This window comes from Adiantum capillus-veneris, chromosome 12, assembly GCF_014529385.1.
Source record: "Adiantum capillus-veneris isolate H3 chromosome 12, ASM1452938v2, whole genome shotgun sequence".
Lineage (NCBI taxonomy): Eukaryota > Viridiplantae > Streptophyta > Polypodiopsida > Polypodiales > Pteridaceae > Adiantum > Adiantum capillus-veneris.
The window spans coordinates 115,045,400-115,054,949 of record NC_140942.1 but is presented as its reverse complement, the minus strand read 5'-3'; the positions used below and the strand labels follow the sequence as shown (position 1 = coordinate 115,054,949).

The following is a 9,550-nucleotide window of genomic DNA, read 5'->3' as shown; positions in this document are numbered from 1 at the left end:
AAATCAATGCAAAAATAATGCTCTCAAATGAGCTTGCTGATTTTTATTGAGCAGTTTTTAAATAGATGTTGATGGTCCTCAAAGGTTGCTCTGTAGCTTGAGCATACATTGGTACCAATACCTCTAACTATAACTCTGTGTTGGGGTGGTAAAGCCCAATGTGCCCTCCCAGAGTAACTGGGCGATCAAACACTAACATTGACCATTCATTGTGAACATAACTAATAAGGACTCAAACCTAAACCTGCACATAGTTGTGGGTTAAAGTCCCTAAAGACTATCTCTCTCTCTCTCTCTCTCTCTCTCTCTCTCTCTCTCTCTCTCTCTTAACCGCACGCACACGCTCACGCTTCATGCATGCGCACTTCAATTAGTATCAAAGCTTGAGAATCTTAGTGCTTAGCAGGCATGAGAGAGCTTTGAAGCGACATAGATGGAGGCGTAGACGACTCAAGGAGCAGCCAATAGCTAATTTGTGTAGAGAGGAGAGTGTATGGGCTACCAAAAAGTGGAGAAACAAATTTCCACACGAGCAATTTTTGGTCCACTTCATTCAAGCATCCGACACAGATCACCATTTTCTTTCCACAATCACCCCCTCCACTTGTTTGTATTGCAAGGGGTAATTCTCCAAAGGGATTCAATAGACCCTTAGAGGCAGCTAGAGATAGGAGGGGTACCTCCTCCTTGCCACAGAGAGATGGCAACGATTGGCTTGATTCATAATGGATGACTTTGCATCAATGCATGGGCGAGGAAAGCGTGGATAGGTTTACAAAGGAGACTGTGAGGGGCCTCCTCGCTGAGGAGGAAGCCCTTGCCAAAATTTTAAGTACGGTGCTGGATTCGGGCCAAGCACACAATATTCTCTAGTAAAAGGCAAAAGAATAGTTTGCTCTATGCTCAACTCGCACCTTCATGGAGCCCCAAAAAAGCCTCAATTGGGGTGGCCCATGCGCCCAACGCCTCCGCATGAGGGATAAAGGCCCAAACGCCTCTGTGAGTTGCTACAATACATGAGGTAGTGTATTGGTGTCTCAAGGCTAGGGGGGGTCACTATATAGAAATCCTACATAGCACGTGCGTTCAAGAGGCTATTTAAAATACCCCCTATTTTACATCTTTTTACATATATAGAGACTCCTTATGTACAACCTTTTCTGGTAAAAGAACCCCTTATGTATCAACAATTTTTACTTTTTGAATTTATATTACCCTTTGGTATGTATATTTCATTAACATTGTAACGGAAATTAACCTCTTTTGCTGAACTCACGTGTTATCATACATATTTTTGAGTGACCCCCCCCCCCCTCCCCCCAAAAAAAAATCTCAAAGGAAGTAGAGAGCTTGGAGCTTCATGGCTTGGGGACACATGAGCGGCTCGTTTGAGTTGTGGAGGCGCTTGGGTGTGTTGTTGTGAAATTGGGAGGGCACCCCCTTATGCTAGGGCCCCTTCTCACTACCTAGCTCATGAAGGGTCTCACAAAGAAGGTTTTTTGGGAACAAAATATGCAAGGAAGGCACTGACGGTGCCGTCATTGTCCCTCCCTCAATCTCAAAAGAAAAAGTATTGCATTAAGCTATAAAAAGAGAGGAGAGATTCGAGAAGGCTCGTGGAGAAGATGATGTGCATGTGAACAAGTGTGCTCTTTAGTCTTTTGGAGTTTTTTTTTTGGATTTTCTTCTTTGTGAAGATTAGCAAGTACAGTTGCAAGGTTAAAGAAGAAGGTGAAGAGGAGTCAAAGGTCAACATAGCTTTGCTCAACATCTATGCAATTTATGCTTGTTTTGCAGTCAGGGAAGCTTTGAGGAGTTTGAGGTTGTCCTGAACTTTGTTTTTGGCAAACCCTTAGCCATTTTTAAGGTTTTTGCATGCTCCAAACTCACCAAAGCACTTAAATTACTCTAATTCTCAATAAGTTAATTGTCGTTAATGCATTCACAAGTGTTTACATCCTCTTGCATGATTCTATTACATTGTTGATGGCCATGCTTTGTAATTACCATCCTAATTAAGTAATTTGATTATTAAATTGACTGTTTTAAGGCTTCTTCTATGCTTATTGCTATGTTCACTCTCTCTCTCTCTCTCTCTCTCTCTCTCTCTCTCTCTACACCATCTCCAACAGCCAGAGGCCTCGTGCCTTCTTGGCTCACCTCTTGAACACAAATCCTTGGACATTGTTTGTGACTTTTGTTAAAGGAGGCAACGATTGCAATTTCTCACCCACCCACATATTACATTTGTTGATTTCAAAGCTTGCAAAGGTTCCCTATTGTCTAGAGTCCCCTAACCTCAAGTTTCATGAAGTTTGGAGTTCATTCGATTCTCCTCTCTCTCTCTCTCTCTAAGCACTTTTTGTGCTTTCTGAAGTGCACCACATTTGCCATACATGTCGACCAAATCAAATTTTGGTGCCTCTCTCCCTTGCTTAAAGGTGTTAGGGCTGGGATTTGTCACCACATGTTCACGATGCACCCATAGGTTCATTGCATTAGGAGAGATGCCGTTGCCTAGCATATGCTAAAAACAACTCAGAGCTTTCTAGCCCTACCCCAGTTGGGCATATCCTACCAGGAAAAAAAAGCACCAAATTTCACCTAAGCTTTCAAGATATGCTTTGATAAACCTTCATCTTTCTTTGAACTCTGTCAATGGAGAAGTAGATAAGAATTAACCACCAAATTTCACCTAACATGACAAGATATGCTTTGATAAACATCTTTCTTTTAACTTTGTCAATGGAGCAGGTAGATAAGAATTAACCACCTAGGTACAACATGGTCATAGACATGCACACATTTATAACAAAGGCAATATACTACTCCAACAATAGAACAACAGATAAATTGCAAGCATAGCTTGCCTGTCCTGAAAATCCCTGGCGAGCATTAGGTCAGCATCTCTCTTGACGATCAACAATCCCATTAGGAGCCTGATGTCCTCTCTAGCCACCTCTGTAGCTTCTTCCAATAAGCTCAACCCGTCTGCAGATTTCCCAAGCTAGGTGCCCTTCTTCCTCAAGCCACTATCCGGCGTCCCTACTTGATCAAGGTTATATTTCAGCTTTTTCCATCTCGAATTGTATTCGTCTGCAAGGCTCGTCTGTAAGCAATCCACCCTTTCATCCAATCCATTGAATGCGGTCTGTAATTGCTTTCTTACACCGCCGCTTGCACTCAAGAGTATTTCAAACTGAAAATCTAGCTTTACATCCAACTCCTCTTGGAGACTTACTCTGTCGAGTGCAAGAAGGGCTTTGCTCTCGTTAGTCATCTTTGTCCAGCATTCATAGGAATCAGTGGTCCAAAGGAGTAGAGCCGTGTCCTAGCTTGTTCTACAGCAATCCGTTCAAGTTTCTCGATGAAATTGGCGATTCAGCATAAGGCAGAAGACGGTTGTGATCTAGAGTTGACGACTGACCAAAGCCTTGGAATCTTGTGTTCAAGGTCTAGGAGCACTATTGGGAAGAGCATACATAGCCTTTGAAGGCTTGGTGCTGCCCTTGCATTGATCTTTGGCAATCGGCCATGTGATAGTGGCATCGACATTCTTTGAAATGGAAGTAGGCACCGGCGTTCTTTATGTACCTAGTTACGGGTCTCCACTCAAAAGGTGACGATGTAAAGGTGTTGTTGAAGCACCTTCATCGCAGCTGTTCCTCAAAGATCCAGCTTCTAGCCATAGAATACATTTAGAGCCCTTCTAAATTAGCTCAAGCTTCTTGAAACAAACGGAGATGATATATAGATGAAAGCTGAGGCATGCATGACAGAGCAGTATTGGATTTCCCAAGAAGTGCAAGATGACTCCAACCTGAACAAGCTTCAAGGCCCCATCAGTGTTGCAAAGAAACTCATTACATCTAGAACACAATATTACTGCATTTCTACTAGCTTGACAGCACGGCATCCAAACACACAGGTAGAAAATTGAGCAAAATATAGTGATGAAGCTCTACCTGAGGTCCAGAACGCACAATAAGGGAGTGATGACGGCCATGGCAATCAATTACAGGCAAGGAGGATGCCTCCTAAGAAGAAGGGGCAGCCCCAGACCTTTCCATCAGACTGGCAAAAAGCGAGACTTCTAACTGCCACCATCGTTTTCTCTCTACAAACCAATGGATCTCTCTCTCTCTCTCTCTCTCTCTCTCTCTCTCTCTCTCTTCTTTGGCTAAGCTTTGTGAGCACCACCTTCCTATAACGGCGACTGTCGATGTCAAAGAGCGGCTCCATTTCAAAAAAAAATTGGTCACGTGTGGCCGTAGTATCTACTGCTCTCTCTCTCTCTCTCTCTCTCTTTCTCCTTCTTGTGTAGTCGCCTTTGTCATTGGGGGATGCAAACCACACTGGCCGGATTAACGTGCTTGCAACATGTGGCAAGCCGGAATCCTTGTGTCCTTTATATTTAGTAAAGATATATAGATATAGATAGATAGAGATGAAACAGTCCATGAGAAGTATCCGTTAAAAAGCCAGACTAGCAAAGAGCACATATCAGTGCTTCATATCAGGCTTTTCCTTGTGATAGAAATTTTGAGGCATGTTTCCCATTTCTTTACATCAACCCTTTGAAATTACTCCTTTCGGCCCCATTACATTTAACTTCCATAGAAAACCACCAGCATTTGCATGAACAATATTTTTCTAAGTCAAAGCAGAAGCCCATACCACAAAAGAGGCCATGGGCTTGTGACTATAATGAATATGTGTGCTACTGCAATTTGGAAGTGACTAATAGCTTACATTGATGGCAGGGTGCTTGGGCTGAAGATACACCTGAGACTAAATGACAATGAAACTCTCGATCTTAAAGCCAAGAAAGATGGTAAATTGAATTATGGGCTGAAAATGCTCTTCTGATAGACAGTTCAAAGAATCCATGGTGGTTTTGTCGTACTTGGCACCTGTCTTGAGATGCACAGAAACTCCACCTGATGAGACATCATGAAAGCCACTACAATGCTCTGAAGATGCCATACACCGTTGCACGCTGTGCAAGTTTCTTAGTGAAATTGGAGATCGGTGTGCCTCTAGTGGTGGCAAGAAACTCCATGCTCCTTGATTTAGCATACAATTGGAGACGCGTGTGATCTAGAGTTGAACGACTGACCAGGGCTTTGGAATCTTATGTTCAAGGTCTAGGAGCACTATTGGGAAGAGCATACACAGGCTTTGAAGGCTTAGTGCTGCCCTTGCAATGATCTTTGGCGATCGGCCATGTGATAGTTGCATCGACATTCTTTGAAATGGCAGTAGGCACCGGCGTTCTACATGTACCTTGTCATGGGTCTCCACTCAAAAGGCGACACTATAGAGGTGTTGTTGAAGCACCTTTATCACAGAGCTGTTCCCCAGAGATCCAAAAATAGAGAGTCTTCTCAAGCTGATTTCCTCAGACGCATGCCAATGATTCTACATTTAGAGAAAAGACACCATACCAAAAACCTTCCATCAGTCCAAAACTATATCGGGCTCTGATCTAAAAGAAAGCTGAATGCTGCAGGTGCAGCTTCTAGCCATAGAATGTGACACAGGTAACAAACTCACAAATACATTTAGAGCCCTTCTGAATCAGCTCAAGTTTCTTGAAATAAACAGAGGTGATATATAAATGCAAGCTGATGCATGACAAAGTAGTACTGGCTTTCCCAAGAAACGCAAGAAATGCTAAACATGAATTGTAATGGAAATTAGCCACATCAGTACAGAGATGATTCCAAGATGAATAGGCTTTAAAACCCCCTCAGAGCATGCAGAGAAACTCATACAGCTAGAACACATGATTACTGCATTTTTACCAGCTTAACAACACGACATCCAACACACAGGTAGAAAATTGAGTCGAATATAGCAAGAAAGCTCTACCTGAGGTCCAAAATGCACAATAAGGAAGCGATGACGGCCATGGCAATCGGTTATGGGCAAGGAGGGCGCCTCATGAGAAGAAAGGGCAGTCCCAGACCTTTCCATCGGATTGCCAAAAAGCAAGACTTCTAACTGCCACAACCGTGAGAGAGAGAGAGAGAGAGAGAGAGAGAGAGGGTGGGGCACCTTGATTCAGCTTACGATAGGAGACGCTTGTGATCTAGAGTTGAACGATTGACCAGAGCTTTGGAATCTTGCGCTTGAGGTCTTGGAGAGCTATTGGGAAGAGCATACACAGGCTCTAAAGGCTTAGTGTTGCCCTTGCAGTGATCTTTGGTGATCGGCCATGTGATAGTGGCATCGACATTCTTTGAAACGGAAGTAGGCACTGGTGTTCTACATGTACCTGGTCACGGGTCTCCACTCAAAAGGCAATGCTGTAGAGGTGTTGTTGACGCATCTTTATCGCAGGCGTTCCTCAGAGATCCAAAAATGGAGAGCCTCCTCAAGATGATTGCCTCAGACGCAGGCGGATGATTCTACATTTAGAGAAAAGACACCATACCAAAAACCTTCCATCAATCCGCAACTATATTGAGCTCTGATCTAAAAGGAAGCTGTAGGTGTAGCTTCTAGCCATAGAATGTGACGTAGGTAAGTCTCCTTTCAAGGCACAGACTCACAAATACATTTAGAGCCTTTCTGAATCAGCTCAAGCTTCTTGAAACAAACAGAGGCGATATATAAATGCAAGCTGACACATGCATGACAGAGCAGTACTGGCTTTCCCAAGAAACGCTAGCCATCGGTAAAAAGATGATTCCAAGCAGAACAGGCTTCAAAGCCCCCTTAGAGCATGCAAAGAAATTCATACAGCTAGAACACATGATTACTGCGTTTCTACCAGCTTGAGAGCATGACATCCAAACACACGTAGAAAATTAAGCCAAATATAGAGATGAAGCTCTACCTGAGGTCTAGAAAGCACAATAAGGGAGCAATGACAGCCATGGCAATCAGTTACGAGCAACGAGGGTGCCTCTTGAGAAGAAGGGGCAGCCCCAGACCTTTCCATCCGATTGGGCAAAAAGCGAGACTTCTAACTACCACCATTGTTCTGCCCAAATGTAAAATTTTCTACCGGCTTCTCTCTCCTCGCTACGTCAAGCCCAATGCACACTGCCGGATGGAGCTGCTTCTGACACATGGCATGACAGAATCCCATACCACAAAACAGGCCATTCGCTTGTGACTATAATGTATATGTGTGCTACTGCAATTTGGAAGTGAGTAAGAGCCTAAATTGATGCCGGAGTGCTTGGACTAAAGATACACCTGAGACTTAACAACAATGTAACCCTCCATCTCAAACCCAAGAAAGATGGTAGATTGAACAATGGGCTGAAAATGCTCTTCTGATAGACAATCCAAAGAATCCATGGTGGTTTCGTCGTACTTGGCACTTGCCTCAGGACACAAAAACTCTACCTGATGACACATCATGAAAGCCACTACCATGCTCTTCAAATGCCACACACCCTTGCACGCCGTTCAAGTTTCTCAATGAAATTGGCGATTGGTTTTCCTCTGGTGGTGGCATGAAACTCCGTGTGCCTCCATTCAGCATATGGTAGGAGACGCCTGTGATCTAGAGTTGAAGGATTGACTAGAGCTTTGAAGTCTTGGTCTCAAGGTCTAGGAGCACTATTGGGAAGAGCATACACAGGCTCTGATGGCTTAGTGCAGCCCTTGCCGTTATCTTTGGCAATTGGCCATGTGATAGTGGCATCGACATTCTTTGAAACGGCAATAGGCACCGACGTTCTACATGTACTTGGTCACGAGTCTCCACTCAAAAGGCAACAATATAGAGGTGTTGTTGAAGCACCTTTATTGCAATTGTTCCTCAAAGATCCAGAAATGGAGAGACTCCTCAAGCTGATTGTCTCAGACGTAACATTTAGAGAAAAGACACCATACCAAAAACCTTCCATTAGTCTGAAACTATATCGGGCTCTGATCTAAAAGGAAGGTGAAAGCTGCAGGTGCAGCTTCTAGCCATAGAATGTGATGCAGGTAAGTCTTCTTTCACAGGCACTGCCTCACAAATCCATTTAGAGCCCTTCTGAATCAGCTCAAGCTTCTTGAAACAAACGGAGGCATGACAGAGCAGTACTGGCTTTCCTAAGAAACACAAGAAACGTTGAACGAGAATTGTAAAGGCAACTAGACACCGGTACAAAGATGATTCCAAGCTGAACAGGCTTCAAAGCCCCCTCAGAGCATGCAGAGAAACTCATACAGCTAGAACACATGATTACTGTGTTTTCACTAGCTTGACAACATGACATCCAAACACACAGGTAGAAAATTGAGCCGAATATAGCGAGGAAGCTCTACCTGAGGCCAAAAAGCACAATAAGGGAGCCATGACGGTCGTGGCAATCGGTTATGGGCAAGGAGAGCGCCTCCTAAGAAGGGGCAGCCCTAGACCTTTCCATAGGATTGGCAAAAAGCGAGACTTCTAACTGCCATTATCGAGAGAGAGAGAGAGAGAGAGAGAGAGAGAGGGCGCCTTGATTCAGCATACGGCAGGAGACGCCTGTGATCTAGAGTTGAACGATTGACCAGAGCTTTGGAATCTTGCACTTGAGGTCTAGGAGCACTATTAGGAAGAGCATATACAGGCTCTAAAGGCTTAGTGTTGCCCTTGCAGTGATCTTTGGCGATCGGCCGTGTGATAGTGGCATCGACATTCTTTGAAACGACAGCAAGCACCGGCATTCTACATGTACCTAGTCATGGGTCTCTACTTAAAAGGCGACGTTGTAGAGGTGTTGTTGAAGCACCTATTCTACATGTACCTAGTCATGGGTCTCTACTCAAAAGGCGACGCTGTAGAGGTGTTGTTGAAGCACCTTTCTTGTAGCTGTTCCCTAGAGATCCAGAAATGGAGAGCCTCCTCAAGCTGATTGCCTCGGACGCAGGTCGATGATTCTACATTTGGAGAAAAGAAACCATATTAACAACCTTCCATCAGTCCGCAATCATATCCGGCTCTGATCTAAAAGGAAGGTGAAAGCCACAAGTGCAGCTTCTAGCCATAGAATGTGACGCAAGAAAGTCTCCTTTCACAAGCATAGACTCACAAATACATTTAGAGCCCTTCTAAATCAGTTCAAGCTTCTTGAAACAAACAAAGGTGATATATAAATGCAAACTGGCACATGCATGATAGAGCAGTACTCGCTTTTTGTAGCGCGGATAATGTGTCGTGCTCTCTACAGTGTGGGTGCCCCTCAGTGCAATGTGCGTGACAATCTTACTCAAACAAATGAAAACTCTCTCAAACAGAATGAAACACAGAAACAATGGATAACAACACAGAAACAATGGATAACAACAGAGACACAACAGTGGACCAGAACATGTGGACTCGACTAGCTCAAAGAACCATGTACAGACTCTGGCGTGGCAGTACACTCCGCTCCAGCCCAAGACTCACAGGTACAAATGGGGTGTCGAGGCTCAGATGTGCAAGGATGGTGAAGCAGTGCTCTGTGTAAGACTTCCTCTAGACGACTACGTGCAAGATAAGATAGAACTGCCCCAAAACACGACTACTCATATGTACAACCATAAGAGCCACCAACGGCCCATAAATGTCCAGCCAGCT

At 44.1% G+C, this 9,550-nt stretch overlaps 1 non-coding gene and 1 pseudogene across 1 annotated transcript; both read right to left on the bottom strand.

Moving 5' to 3' along the window:
- Nucleotides 1-794: 794 nt before the first annotated feature.
- Nucleotides 795-916, bottom strand: LOC147446360 (U5 spliceosomal RNA). The gene has a single exon (XR_015189952.1). It is a non-coding gene; the product is annotated as a U5 spliceosomal RNA (small nuclear RNA).
- Nucleotides 917-2,720: 1,804 nt separating this feature from the next.
- On the bottom strand, nt 2,721-8,658 carry LOC147446359 (uncharacterized; annotated as a pseudogene).
- Between the last annotated feature and the right edge of the window lie 892 nt (nt 8,659-9,550).